This window comes from Coturnix japonica, chromosome 2, assembly GCF_001577835.2.
Source record: "Coturnix japonica isolate 7356 chromosome 2, Coturnix japonica 2.1, whole genome shotgun sequence".
NCBI lineage: Eukaryota > Metazoa > Chordata > Aves > Galliformes > Phasianidae > Coturnix > Coturnix japonica.
This window is the reverse complement of record NC_029517.1, coordinates 55,164,526-55,180,267: the sequence shown is the minus strand read 5'-3', so window position 1 is coordinate 55,180,267 and position 15,742 is coordinate 55,164,526. Positions and strand designations below refer to the sequence as shown.

General features: G+C 37.7%; 1 long non-coding RNA gene across 2 annotated transcripts; it reads right to left on the bottom strand.

Annotated features, from left to right (window-relative positions):
* Positions 1 to 616: 616 nt before the first annotated feature.
* On the bottom strand, positions 617 to 10,770 carry LOC107309509. 2 transcript variants are annotated; one of them, XR_001553205.2, is made up of 3 exons: positions 10,707 to 10,770; positions 5,604 to 5,745; positions 617 to 2,214 (listed from the first exon to the last, which is right to left on the bottom strand). It is a non-coding gene; the product is annotated as an uncharacterized LOC107309509 (long non-coding RNA). The 2 variants fall into 2 exon arrangements; XR_004306094.1 differs by lacking the exon at positions 10,707 to 10,770 and adding an exon at positions 6,154 to 6,234.
* Positions 10,771 to 15,742: the final 4,972 nt, after the last annotated feature.

The following is a 15,742-nucleotide window of genomic DNA, read 5'->3' as shown; positions in this document are numbered from 1 at the left end:
TCATTTTAGGAGGGGGAGTGAGATAGCACTGCAATGGTGCTCTCAACATCAACTGCCCGAATGCTTCATAAGAATTGCTTTCAAATAAAGAACCTCCAATTCACCATTTCTACATGGTAAGGGGGAAAAATAATCAGCGTAGGTATTAGTTACAGTATCAAAATAGAACTGCATTACTGCAACAGCTCTGAAGATGCACTTGTGACACCTAAAACTTACCTACTTCTACTATTCAAATCAACCAGTATAGTCAGGTAAGTTTTCCTTTCATATAGGAATTGTGAAGGTTATTTTTGAAGCATTTAATGCAACCCATATCTAAATCCCACTTCCACTGTCCAGACAAGATAGTAATAATTTCTAGTGCAATGATTCTTTCAGGCTTGAGAATTTCAATCCAAAACAAGCCACATACCTACCCATCTGCATCTAAAGGAGAAGATGACTATTTTACAGACTGATGCTTTGGTCACCTCATGAATTGGGATTTTTCTTGTTTTTCTTTTTTTTTCCTTCCCCTTTTACTTATTATAAAATATTAGATTTTCATATAAATAATATCTTCTGCTTAGTCTCCAACACCACACAAAATTTTGGGGTGGAATTTTCACATGCATTGCCTCATAGACTGTTCACCCTTTTATTTTCTCAGCAATAATTTCAGAACTCGGGACATTAGCTTTTGCCTTTCATTCAGTTTCAGTTACACATGCTCATCCTACAGATCTGTTTCACATCTCACAATAGAAAAAAACATTAAGACAAATACATGTCCACAAGGCCAGCTTTCATCTTCATATGCATATCTCGTGGCCTCTGAAAAATCAGATCTTCTGTACATGCAGATGAGCAAGAAAACAGCATGTACATTTCTTTTTCATTGTCTTTCAAGAGCAGATTCGAATAGGAATAGGATGTACATTCTTCTGCAAGTGTTCTGCCTACCACTTACAATAATGTGTGACAGCAGTCCTAATGTATTGGGAATTCAGGACAGCAGTCCAGAACTGGGAATCACAGTATTAGAAAAGTGCACACAGTGCCTCTCATACAGAATATAAAGTGACATTTCTTAACCTGCTGTACCTTGTTTATAGAGAATCTACCAAGTCTGGTCATCTGAAAGACTTTCCATCTCCTTACTTACACCTTAACAAATTCATTTCTTTTCAAGAACTGACTTTACTAGAAAGAAAAGCCAAGGGAAAAGGTAGGTAGAAATGAAAGCATCCAAAGAAACAGAACACTAGTGGCACTGATAACACTAGGACATCTCCTTAATAACCCAGAATACTGTTACTATGATGTGAAATTTGAGAGCAGAATCTATCAAGGTTTCAGGAAAGAGAAGAACATAAAAGTCAAATAGCAAGCCTTTGTAAATTTTCAGTAAGCAAAGAATCAAGCCAACACAGTAGAACTAGGTATTTTAATTCGATGGTATTAATATTCCATAGAACATGAATATAAATACCATGGCACTGAATATAAATATCATGGCACTTTATGGCAATGATGGAAACTGTTTCCACAAAGAAAGAAATAAAAATAAAAACAATAAAAATGAAAGAATCCTTTGGGAGAAATTTGGAAACAGAAAATAACAAAAACCTTCAGAGTACTTATCCTTTATATCTTGCTAAGACACAAAGCTTTCACAATCTTTTCCCAGCACAAAAGACAAGAAATCAGCAACAACTACAGGAAAAGGGGTAGAATGCACACTACCAGGATTCTTTGCAGTGGAATAAGACAGAAGGACGTTCAAGAACATTTTTTCTAATCTTGAGAATTTAAAGGAAAGAACATTCACATGTCATCTCCCACTGAATCATTCTGAATAACAAATAGATGTTATTTTCTATTTCCCATTTTGCTTTTGACAAATAGATTTTATTCAAATCACTTGTAAAGCTTTGTTGTATAGCCACGAGGAATATAAAAGTTACTCTCAAGCAAAACCACACAGACCTAACACATGATCCTAAGAGTCAAAGCTTTAGAAAACCAACACCAAGAAAATCTCAAACAGTTCAGTCAAGGTTATGGGAATTTACAGTCCTGTGAAACACACAGTAAGCTTCTGCACAGACTGCATCTTGCTTTGCAAAACAGTGCTTCATTTCCTCGAAGGTGGCCTCAGGCAGTGGGATCCACTCCCCGTCAAAAATGCTGTTGCAGTCCAATTTCAGTTTCCATCCTTCCTCTCAGAGACTGCACGGAATAATCCACAACCATTTTCCAGTAGAAAAGTTGTATACACAAACATACATTAAACAGAACTGAAATACAGCTCTTCTAAAAAAAGAGAATGCTAGCTAGCCTTTGAGAAACAAAAAAGGAGAGAGAAAAGGAAAGCAAGAGCAAAAGATCCGACACTAAAATAGAAATCTTGCCTCTAGTGGTAATATTTCCATTCTTCTCAATAGAAGAACAGAAGTGCATTAATAAAAAGTACAAAGTGATTTCATTTGGAAGGCCAAGGGAAAAGTTTTCTTCATTTCTCTACTACAAAACATCTGAGCATTAAGTAATGCATACACAAAGTACATAATGGCTACCTACCAATTCCATTACAGGATTAATCATTGGCTTCAAAATATAATTTTAGAAATCTGTAAACACAGGAAATGTTTTATAGTGAGGTATTCATACGTACAGTAACAACACTTGGCTACACTGCCTACATATTCATATAGCTAGCTGTAACGACAGTATGAATCCAATTATTGCAGGACAGTGCTTACAAATTGATTATATAAGATATATAAGGATACATTCACATCAACGAGTATATTTTTAAAACAAATTTTGTTTTCCTTCTTTAGTGACTTTTATTCGAGAAGTCTAGAAGCATTTGAACTGGATTCATATTGGGTTAAGCTAAAGATGCACTACTCAGCTGTCCCACACCAACTACTGATCATTCAAATCCACAGGACTAGCAAGACTTTACTAAGGAACTCCTTATCACAGCGTTCACAGTAAGGATTCCAAGCCCTGAAACCCAAGTGCTTTTCCTACCCTCTCTGACCCTATTAAGCTGCACCAATCACTCACATAAGAATGTTTTTAAAAGAATTCAGGATCTTTTCTGGTCAGGGAAAAAAAAAAAACAAAAAAAAACCTTTTTTTTTCAGAAGTTGGATGATCAGAATGATCAGGGGAGATTATATAGTTAAAATAAAACACATGTCTCAAAAGTCAGAAGCAATGCACTTAATTTGTGAGCAATGGATTCATGCTCCTGGATTCACACATGATGGCAGACGCTAGAGCCATTAACTGCCCTCTTCCACAATTCCTTTTAGCACCAGCTGCTTTTGAATGCAAAATAATAGCCCTGCCTGCCCAACTGGAGACACCTGACATTCTTTCTGCCCAGCCCCTGCAGTACCCTAACAATCATTCCCTTAAAAATACCAGAAAAACAGAGGAAAACTAAGTGATCATCTACATTCTCTACTGAACTAGGAGCCATTCACTTCTATCACTCCGTAAGAAATGTTTTTTTGATGTGTTTTACTTCACATGTGTTAGCTAAAGTTACTGTAAAGATTTAAGAATACAAAAGAAAACTCTTCATCCTGCACAGTTACAGGCTAAGAGACTTTGCCCAACAGGATCCATCTCTTCTAAATAATGGTTAATAAGCAAAAAATAAAAATTGCTTTTGACACTGTACAGGGCCTTTTTATGTACCTTGTAATGCAAAATGAATCTGGCTAATTAAATCTTTTTTTTTTTTAAATCATTTTCCAATTTGTGAAAAGACTTTTGATTAGCACTTGAACCAAGAATCGCTAAGCCAAATATAGATTGTTTGACTTCAGGACACAATAAGATCGATATTTTCCTTCCCTACCCTTCAGCCCTAAACAGATTAAACTGTTGTATCACTGACACAATTTCAGAATGTTAGATCATAATGGGTCTTTTTTAAGCATGCCTTTGAATTAAGGCAGGCACTATAATAAAACTGTAGCAGGCCTGGGATTTGGAGAGCAGCATTTTAACAGCATGATGCCCATCTTCTCATGCTGTGAACATATTCACAGTAGTTCTATGAAAGTCCCACGACTGCTGGTGTAGCATCTGTTCACTACCAATGAAGACTTGGATGTTACACCAGAATCTGTCTTATTTTTAAATCAATTGCAGTTAGTAAAAGAAGACTTCTTTGACTATTTGGGCTTCCTCCTGTAAACATCCTAATTGTTAAATATGTACCTTTACTATATTATTGGACAGTTATCAGGCTTCAGCTACACTCCAGGTAAATAGGGGATCTTACAATTAGGTGTTATCCAAAAAACACATACACATCTCCAAAGATATCAACAAGCTATTGGAATCTTGGAACAAACAAATATTTAAAAGGACCCAAACTCAGCATAAGAGAGTTACTAACACATCTCTTCACAAAGCAGTAAGTGCACTGTCAATTCACAATCCTATATACTTGGACTGACATTAATATTTATCACCTCAGACCTTGATCAGCATTGAAGAGTGCATGTGTTGGTTCCATATAGGGATTCCACCATCAGTTTCAGTGGGATACTCCCCAAAAATAATTTAAACAGAAGTTCGTGGTGTTCATTAAGCTGAATGCATAATTTGCTTCATATATTAAGGTTTATTTATGTTTGAATGTGCATACTGTATCAGTTATGCTCATTTCATAAGCTGATTCAGGATGAAAGACTGGTGATTGCATAAAGACAGTTCTCTCCCAAGTTTTCTTCCTACAGAGCACAATCAGGAGCGACCAGCCATTTCTCACCCAATCACAACTTAAACTCAATTGACCTAGTAGTTTATATTGCATGAACAGATGCAAGACCATCCCAGACAGGATGGAGGCAGACAGAACAAGTATGTCTTCCTCTTCTTTTCCCAGAAGATAAACTCTTCCATCAACTCATCAGCTTTAAATGTACCTCAAACTATTTTTTTTTAATAAAATGTAAATGTGAGACCAGTCAAACATCCTTGTCCTATTATATAGCTGTGGAAGAAACATTAACATACCCTCATACACACAACACACACAAGTACATGCACACACTCTAGAGTCAGCCATCTGGTCTCCAGCATTGTTGTTCTCTGACAGGGAAGTAACAAGGAATAGGTAGTGTTAAATCTTAAGTTCTCTTCTTCTCCGTCTGTATTCTAAACAATGCATGTTTCAATGGAAGGAAGCAAGAAAGCTGAGCAAGGTAAGATTGTCACAGGCAATTCTCCTGAGTGTTCTCAGACTAGAAGACAGACAGATCAGCAGGTCCTATTTGCCCATGTCAAGGTTACTGAGAATGGTTGTTCAGTGATTTCAATAAATCAGATTACCTCATAATCCAATAGGAACATTTAGCATACTACATATTAAGAAGCCACTGTAAAATTGTCATGCTAATTAGATAGTCATAAGCAAGAGTACAAAGAATAGAATAACCATGGAATTACACGGTGGTATGAAGCAGCTGATCATCACCAATTATGTGCCAGTCTAGTTCTTGAATAGGATTACATTTCAGAATAGAATACATTTACAGCAGCTCCACTGGCCATCACTAAACTAGCAGCAGATTCCATATACAGACCTTTATATCCTTTTGATACGAACGCCCATTGTACTTTCATGCTTCACTCTCTGATGTGGAAGGCACATTTAGCAGCCATTTTGCGTAGCACAGCAGAGAATATTTACATAGGAGAGAGGAACAGCACAATCCAGGACATATACTGAAAGCACAGATAATTTAGAAACATTAGTATCACTACATAATTGTTAAGCAGCTAATCAGTTCAACATCACTTAATTTCCACAGGCTTACTTCACCTCACTCACTCTTTAGCACTGTGTGAATAAAGGTTTCCCATATTGAACTGCTGTTGTACTGTGAGCTGCCCTTTCAGTCCAGTTGAGCACACACAGAGTTATGTGGAACATTTATAACATTACACTGCGCAAAACGCACCAACAGGTACCTGCTTTTTTTTGTAAAAACCAAAACCTGAAATAAAACAGAGTAAACTGTATTACTGCTGCTACAGTGCATTCTAGATTAATCACATGCCGAGACAACTACTGAAAATGTAATTTGATTTTTGAACTAAGCATATTTATTGATATTTAATTGGAGGCATCACCTTTTTTCCCCCCCACTGCTGAAGCATAATGAGAAGGAAGCAATTTCAAAGTGTATTGAGAGGCCTTCGGCTGCTCTTAAGTAGAGCAGGTTGCCATAGCAACTGCCATCCCACCCTCAATCCATTCTGAGGAAACAGAAGAACAGGGTGCAGCTGCAGCATCAGTGCAGGCTGTCTCTGCCAGCACAAAGCAGGGCTGCACACCTCTATGACTGCTATTGTTGCCACGTGGACTGAAAGTCAGCGTTAAAAAATAAAAGGAAAATAAACTCTTTGAATAGGTCTCATTAAAACATTAAAAAACAGAGCATACAGCATAGCAGCTCCACTTTCCTCAAGGCATGAGTTGTTGTGATGACCTTGACATTCAGTTGTACAATTTACCCTTGGGTAAGAGAATTTACAGGCCTATTCTGTTTAGGTTCAACATCTTCCATTGTTTTCATCTCCAAGTGAGATTTGTCTTAATAAGGTAGCAGCAAATCAAATTCTCTGTTACATCAGATCCACTTCTGTGCATTTACAGTATTATTGATTTGTAAATCTAGCACCTGAAAAATGCAAAAACAGCCAATTAAGCTTTGGAAATGCTTTACACATTGGCTGATCCCTTCAGTTATGTGCAGGATAATAGTACTTACCCACACAACTGTGAAATAGTCTGGAAAAAATGAGAGATGTCCATGATCATTAATAATGGCATTATGAGACTATAAAAAAAAAATACAGCCTCTAACTTGACCTGGCTTTTATAGATAGAAGTGGCCATATCTGAATTTATTTTCCCAGTACAAAGATCATCTCTTACCCTATCCACTTACTCCTAAAATCAGCATCTAGAGAGAGATACCCGTTATTAGGCCAAATGAGGTTCAGTCCTGAGGAGCAAAACAGACCAAGCTTCAGGGCACACAAGTCCTTTCTCAAGGCTAACACCAGCCAAGCATGCACTGGAAACAATTACTATGGATACAATCTAGTTAAGAGGAAAAACATCCAGAAATCATGTCTAACATTCAGGTAATGCTCCACACAGAGGGTGGTGACACACTGGAACAAACTGCACAAGGAGGCTGTGGATGCCCCATCCCTAGAGGCATTAAGTCCAGGCTGGATGTGGCTCTGGGCAACCAGGTCTGGTGGCTGGCAACCCTGCACCTAGTAGGGGGGGTTGAAATCAGATAATTATTGTGGCTCTCTTCAATAGAGATCATAGGATAGAATAGAATGATCTGGAATAAGTTTTGTTACTGATATGTAAACTATGAGAGAGTAAGCAGAAATCTTGCCTAAGACTTGTGGGTTGGTTTTTTTTTTTTTTGTTTTTTGTTTTTTTTCTTTTTTTTCAAATAGTGAGTTTCCTTTATATCTTATATAAGATATATATCTTATATATATATATATATTCTTTATATTTTTTGAGCATTATTTTTAACTCACATGTTCAGGCATGGTCACCTTTGTACCTACTAATACATTTCTAGAACTGATACACAGGCATTCTTTCCCTCCCTTCTTCCCCAGATTCCTTCTACTGTTTTCAAAATTCCATAACTTTGTTAATAAAAATCCAATGAAATCCAGAATAACTACTCCCATTTAGTTTAATCTTTGCTTTGTCTTTACCAGACCTGAAAATGAGTTTGCAAGCCTCAGCCTTTTACTCTTTTCAAAATACATTAGGTATATACACCAGCAACCACAGCTACATAATGCTGCTATTAACTTCTATTTACTGTAAACCAAATACCAATATTCTGTTATTTATTTTATTGATTTATTACAAGCAGAAAGCATGATCCCAGAATTTACATTGTTTAACATTTAATAACAGGAAAAAAAAAAAAAATAGATGAAGGTTGACAAATATTTCTTCTAGATGATCATCATCTTTGATCCTCTCTCCCCAGTTGTTTTTCTATAAAATGGCAGAAAGTACCATTGAGATTCAAAGTTCTCCATCATAAATACTACAAATCAGTATACCATGCACAAAAAAAAAAAAAAGAATTTACACACATACAAAAATCAAGTGTATTTGACAAATCAATTTTAGTTAAGACATTCAGTAGGAACATTCTCAGCAAATATGGCAGATTACTCAATGGTAAAAGACTTGTCCAAGACACAATCAGCTAGAAATGTGCTACATTATCTGTTCCATACTGCATAGAAACTCAGTTCCTGGCTTACAGCTTGTTTTATTCTGAGGATATCTGAAAGCAAGGAAAATATCAGTGGATTCAAATTTACATGTCAGTAAAAGACTTCCATAAGGATCAATACAGGTTGAAACTAACACAACTGTAGTAGATAGACTACACAGAAGCTAAAAGAGACATCCAAAAGTGGTATAGCTACAGATAAGTTGTCAATGCTTTTGCAAAGCTTGAAATGTAAATCACTGTGTCTTCAGAAGAATTTTATTCTTGCCCACAAATGGAACTGAAAAGAATCTGACCTATATACTGCTTCTTACAAATGAAATTAAATTAAATGAATTTGCAAGCCAGAAAACGTTGCTATAAAATAATGAAACCTTCAGTAGGAAATAAAAAAACAAACATGAAAATAGATATTATGTTAAATTTCTCCTCTAGAACATCCAAGGAATGTCAGTATAACACACAAAACTTGGCAAAGGGCGGTACAGAACATCAGATGTCTTCTTCTGAGACATCTTTACATACTGTTCTGAATAGGCAATAAAAGTCACATTAACTCAAAGTTTATCATCCAGATGTGCAGCAAGATTTTCTCTGTAGTCTTAAACCTTCCTGCCTCAGGATGACTCATTCTCTAAAGGCTTCATAAAACCTAGTTAATGCCATTAGAATGTCACACCAGGAAATGAGATCTAATTTCAGTAATATTTGTTATAAAAATTACACTTGGCAATTTCAGAGAAGAGTACTGCAGTTCTTTTGTTCTGATAAGATTAAAAATATTATACAAAACGGTCTTATTTCACTGGGAAAAGCCAATTGAATAAAAACCCCACTTGAAACAGATACAAAAGCAAAAATGCATTTTGATTTATATGGAAGACTTTCTAGTCCACTTTCCACACAGGGACACAAATCAGAATAGTATCTGATCCCCTATTTCTTGTGGTGCCATGCTGAAAAGTATCCAGAAATCCAGACTTCACTCAATTAGTTAATTAAGGTTAAGGCTATCTAAGAACTGAATTCAGTGGTCTCAACAGAATGTGCTAGAACCTTATCCAAAGTCCAAGCTAGGAGTTCAAACTACTGTTCACAGAATTCAGTCCCACAGAAATTTCGCATTTTTGTGCTGTAATAAGAGACAATACAGTCATGAAAACCTGGGTTGGGAATATAATGTTACTCGCTAAAAAAAATTTGGTCTCATTTTTCTCTATACACCACAGCAAACAATACATGGCCAGCTTGTTCATGTAGGGCACTTGCACCTCACGCTCCTCATAAACATCTTGTCTTCTCCCTTCTAGCTTTTGGCCTTCATTAGGTCTTAAGTTAGTTTTGAAGCCTACCTTCAAAATAATTCCAGCTGCATCTTGCTCTAAGTTGTATAGCAACAGTAGTAATAGTACACACATTTCAATGTGTGTGAAACAAAGAAGCCAAAACTGTGTATACCTCAGCCTCAGAAACCTGTCTTGGTTTCTATTCCACTTTTAGCCACATTTTCTGTGAGTTTTTCCATTTTCTGTGAGTTCCAGCAGTTTCTCTTCTCCATAAGCGTTTCTGACCACTTATTTATTGGAACAGACACTACCGGGCCTGAAAAATGGCTAGGAGCACAAGCATATGTATATAGTTTGCTTAAAAAAAAAATAACGTTGGATATTTTGTTAACAATGCAAAACAAAATGATCATGATATGAAGGCTTTCATCCTGCTCATACAGAGCACAGCTCACTGACTAAGTAGAGTTATTTGGTAACAGCAGCAAGGAGTCTAAGGATAAAAAGAGTGTAATTAATGAATTAATATAGAAATGTGTTAGATTACAGAAGTAAGGCACTGCTTCCATTAGAAAGTACCAACATTCTCTTAAGTTTATTTATTTCTCTCCAGAACCCTACTAGGGACAAGGTGGAGATCATATCTTACAATCTAAATTGTACTCTCATTTCTCATTAAGTTATTTAGCACTAGAAGGACTGCTTGCAGAAACACATATCAGTAAGGAAGTGATTATGAGCTTGAAAGCTTGCTTACTAAGAACAGATGCTGAGAAGGAATAAGAACTCTGAATAGTTAAACTACAACTAATAGAGAAGTATGTTCGTAACAGGCATGGAAAACACATATTTCCAGTAGAAGAAACAGGCTTAGAGAACTAACTAAAAAGAACTGTTTTATTTACATCCAAAAAAGTAATTACAAGGATGCTTAAAACCCCCTCCATTTATTTCAATAAATCAAACCAGTTAGATTGCCCTGTTTAGAACATAATGTCAAGAACAACAGTAGCAGAGCAGCAACACCTCAAACCACATCAAGTGAGGATTCACTCAAACACAACAGCAGAAATCACAGAAATAGGAAAAAGAAGCTACTTACCTTCAGACAGGACTCAGGTGTGCACAGATATCCAAAAAAGATAACCTTACCTCCACTGCCAACCCTTAAATGAGGTCTGGGAAGGGGTGGATGCTGTCTCTACCCCTTCTGGTCACTCAGGTGCAATGCATGCAGCTGAGCTCCCCTGGGTTGGCCCCACCTTCCCACCAGGTGTTCAATCACTGCTTCAGGCTGACTCAGCATTTCCACTTCACTGCTCCAATCAAGGTATGCCTTACTGAAGTATCACAGCTGCATTGTAATCTTGAGAGTCACCTAGCACACCCTAGCTGAAGGTGCAAGTTATTTCAAGTTTAAGTAAGGATTCTGGCTGCTGTGTGTGGAAAACAGATATGGTAGGACAAGTACTGTGCAGGGTCTGATCACAAAGATCATGGGACAAAATGTTTTAAAGAAAGAGACTCACTAAAACTCTGTCATGTTTGCATTTAAGAAATCTATTATGAGAGAAAATGAAATGTACAATTGTGACTGCCTGAAATGAGCAGTTAAAAGAAATGATCACTCTGGGTATCAGGACACATAGTCCAGAGCTCTTAGCCTATGGTTTCCATTGAATGTGTGCTCCAAATAAGAACAAATGTGTCTGAAACCACCTTCTGGACAAAGACAGGAGAACTTGGACAATGCTTACAATGAAAAACTTATGCTCAGCAAAGAGCACCAGAACTGGGTGAAAATGGAGGAACTCTTCAGTTTGTAAATCGAGTAGAAACAAATTAGTGGGGCGTGTTGCTGCTGCTGTTGAAGCAGTAATAAATAATGCATATTTTAATTTCTGTGCCATGAAACAATACAGGTATACTGTTTTCTATTTTTTTTTATCTTCTTTAAAAAAAGGGCTCATGTCTGTTTTGTCACAGTATCATTTTCTCTGCAATTACCTGCTCAGTTACAGTATCTAGTCTAAAATGAATGTCCATCTCTTTGAGCTGCTACGGAAGTGGTAAGAAAGGCAGTAAGGGGCCTGTTCATTTATGCAAAATGGTGGATGTGTACACGAAATGATCTTCCACCTATGCTCAGATCCAAAGAGATTGCTATTCCCTTGCAGGTTCTTATGCTGAGCCTGTCAGAAGGTTCATGTAGGTGTAGATGCAACATGCCCCACAAGAATCCCTGTCAACATATAATGACTGACTTGAAGGACAGTGTAAGAAAAGAGAAGGAGAAAGGATGCATGAAACAGGCAGTCTCAGGGTACGGCACAAGACAGATGTACCTTTGTAAAGTAAAGTCCATTTTCTACTCAGTAGTAGCAGTGGAAAAATTGCATTTCATTAAGAAATATTTGAATCCCTTAATATTTTTGGCACGCTACTAATGCTCATTGACATAGTGGAAACCTCTGAGATTATCTCAGGTTTTGAGTTCAACAACATTAAAAAAATTGAGGAAAAAAAAAATGTTAACTCACCAAATAGCTAAAATAAACATGATGGAATCATCCAAGAAAATATTTAATTTCTTTATGATATCAGTCAACCTGCTCCAAGAAATATTCAGAAATGTTCACATTAACTAATAAATGTTTTATGTAACTTAAAAGAATTAAAATAATAATAATAATAAATCCTATTAATATATGTAAAATAATGTTTATAACAGAAAAATCCCCTGCACCCGTAAAATGGTAAATGGTTTATAATTACTGTTCATAGACAACCAACTATAAACCACTATACTGCATTTAATAGGTTTGTTCAAAATTCTGCTTCCTTTCTTTCTCTTCTTATCCCCTTGCCTACTTGCTGCAACATACAGGCAAAATTAATCAAGAGTGACAAAGCAACTTTCTCAGGAAATTAAAATGGAACATCAATAATGCACCAGCGGTGAAGCTGGAAATGCTCTTCACTGGCATGAGGCCACCAATTTCAATTCAAGACTTAAAACCAAGTTTTAATCTTAATACATTGGTGGAAGGCAAGATAGAAAATGTTAAAATTCTTTTTCTAACATCTAAGCAACTCATTAGCAATCACAAAAATGAATAAAAGGCTCATGGTGTTTAACACCTCCATGGAAGTATGGATGGAGCAAAGGTGTGTCACTGAATTCCTCCACGTGGAAAAAATAAATGGCACCCATTGACATTAATCAACACTTGCTGAATTTTTTTGGAGACCAAGCAGTGTTCTGCTAACGTGTTTTATAGGATGCTGTTTCATATGTTCCTGGCATGAATAGCCATGATTTGAGCACAACCAGTGTTTACTAACACTGCCTTGTGAGCACACAAGCACCAGCAGTGTGGGGCTGCTGTTTCATTTATGGGAGTCGAATACAGAAATGTAAAAACCTGTACAAAAGTGCTACATTTTGGATGGCGAAAATAAAATGTAAATTAAAAAATGAAACTTCACAGCTCTCGGCTTCAAAAAAATCAGGAACTCCAAGGAAGTAGTACGCATAGTAAGCTTAATTTATTTATCGCATTAACTCCACTTCATTTGATTCACACTGCTACAGCAATGTCATACAGCCATTCTCAGACTGTCATTTTTTCTCTTCGGAATATGACACTTTGGGATTGCGTCATTTACCTTCCTCCCTCCCTCCCCCTCCCCCTTTTCAAGCCATGAGTCTAAGGAAAAAAAATAATAAAGAAATGCAGGAATATGTGTTTTTTCTGCGCCCGTGCTCCTTCTGCATGACACCTAAATATAAAGAAGAGCTGGGAAGGATAAAAAAAGGAGCAGACCCAGCGGGTGGGCCGGCTCTTCGCCGCCCGTTGCTGGCAGCCCACCCTGAGCAGCCAATGGCTGCACGCCGGCATCACCCGAGGTGGAGGTGCCCGCCTCTCCCTGCGCCTCGGTGCCGTCAGTGGGGCTGGGAGGGTCGGTGGTGTTGCTTGCTGGCAGTGGGGGCTGTGGCGTCCCCGAGCGCCCTGCTGATAGTGTAGCGTGGGAGATGGGCTGAGATCGTTTCACGGTGCAGGCACTGATGTTCCCTTGGTCGTTTTGTGTGTGTTTTTCTGACGCGGTGCGCCTGCCTCCAGCAGAAGACAGGCGGTGCTGTGGAATCCGATCTTAAACTGCTGCAGGAGCTGCGTCGAGGTCTGATGGCAGTGGCTGCAGCTCCTTACAGGGAGCGGAGAGACAGCGCTGAGCTCTGCTCAGTGTGACAGCCACAGGGCCCGAGGGAATGGCATGGAGCAGGGGAGGGGCAGCTGGGGGTGAAGGAAAGGTATTTTCTACAATATGTTCAATAACGCCCCCCAAAACCCACTGGCCAAGCAAAGTACTTCAGAAATCCCATCCCAGAGTTTGTTAAGGGTTCAACAGAGGTTAAAAAACGTTTTTTAAGCTTTTTGATAATCTTTATGGTATCTTATCACTTTGGATGAAAAATCTAATGCAGTTTGCAATAGGAAAAGAAGGTTACTTTAGGTTCAGCAAGCTAGAATCTGGGGCATAGGTATACTCAAGTGCATTCAAATGACCATGACTGCTTAGAAAGTGAGATGTGTGAAACGGATTTTGCTACATTATTGCATATGTGCATGTAAAGACAACATCTTATTCTAATACAGTTCTTGAAGGAGGAAAAAGTACCAAAGAAGTGGGAGTGAAGTCTTCATAAGGAAATAGGAGTTTGTCTTGGAAAGAACAAAGGCAGTACGTTTGGCAGAAGGAGGTGAAGGTGAACAGGAGTCACTACAGGTGTAAAAAGCTAGGTACATTCCACAGTTTTTATTTGCTAGGATTGTGAATGGGATATGTTTTGCTGGTGTGTTTTATTGGTTAATGCTGTGTGATTTTGTTAACAGACAAAATATGGGACCTGCACTCAGTTTGTTCAGAAGTTGTGGCAACACAGTTGACTTGCTGAACTCTGTTCAAGAAAACCTGTAATTTACTGAAATGCACAATATGTCTTTTAAAGCAAAAATAAATGCAGCAGGTGCACGCGTGCACAAGCATAAATGGTGTTTATCTCAACATGCACCTGGGAAATTTTCTCCAGTCACAAATAAACCTCAACTCCCTGCCTCACTTCAAGGTGAGATCTAACTCTCATTTTGTGCTGGAATGGAGCTTGAAAGAACAAGGCAGCACCGGTTACGTCATTCCAGCCAAGTGGAATGCTCTGCACAACCAGCTTCAAAAGAAGTTGTACATGGGCCACAGAATGGAAAATAAATGAACAGAAAGAAAGAAAACAATAACAACAACAACCAACAAAACAAAGTGCAAAACTTTTACTTGCAAGCCTATCATGCAAGGATGCCTGCTGATTCTCACAGCTCAGTCTAACAGCAAATGCAAACAACACTTTCAGTCTCTGGTGTATCTTGTTACCCAGCAAATGATTACACTTCTTTTATTAAAAACAATGTTAATTAATGCTGCGTAGCAGGGAAGGCCCTTGCAGATAGGCTTTGCACTGAGACACACTAAGCTCAGCAAAGCGAAAATACTTCATTATACAATACACTATGTTAATTTTTTAAATGCCACATGCTTGAGAGCTTTCCAGTGTTAAAAATCTCCATGCTCAGGAACACTGAGATTTAGTTTAGTTCAAAAGCCTCTGTACTTAACTATTGTACAGGTATGTGAAGCTTAACACAGTTTTACCATTTTATTCATCTTTGTTTTTATAGGTGTGCAGAGAATAAAGTAGAAGATTGGATTTTTTGGCCCAGCCATGAAAAACAAACACATTGCTCCAATGAATTATTACACTTTGGTTGAGCTGCTAACCCCTCAGCTCTGGTTGAAACAGGGAATGATTACAAAAATTAAGATATTTAAATACATTTTGCCTACACTGGCAATAACAACTGACTTCTTTATAGGATATCTGAAAGAAAGCTGGCTTCAGTCTTTCATTTTTCTTTTTGAAACCATGGCAGAAAGTAAAAGGAATGCAGAGCACCGTTGCTTTGCTATCACACACATTTCAGGCTTCAGCTTATTCCACCTCTTTCTCTTCTTCAGTCTAGACTGGAGCTCCACCCATGTTTGGGGCTTTTTTAGAGGGGAAGGAATGAGGAGGTGAAGAGAGAA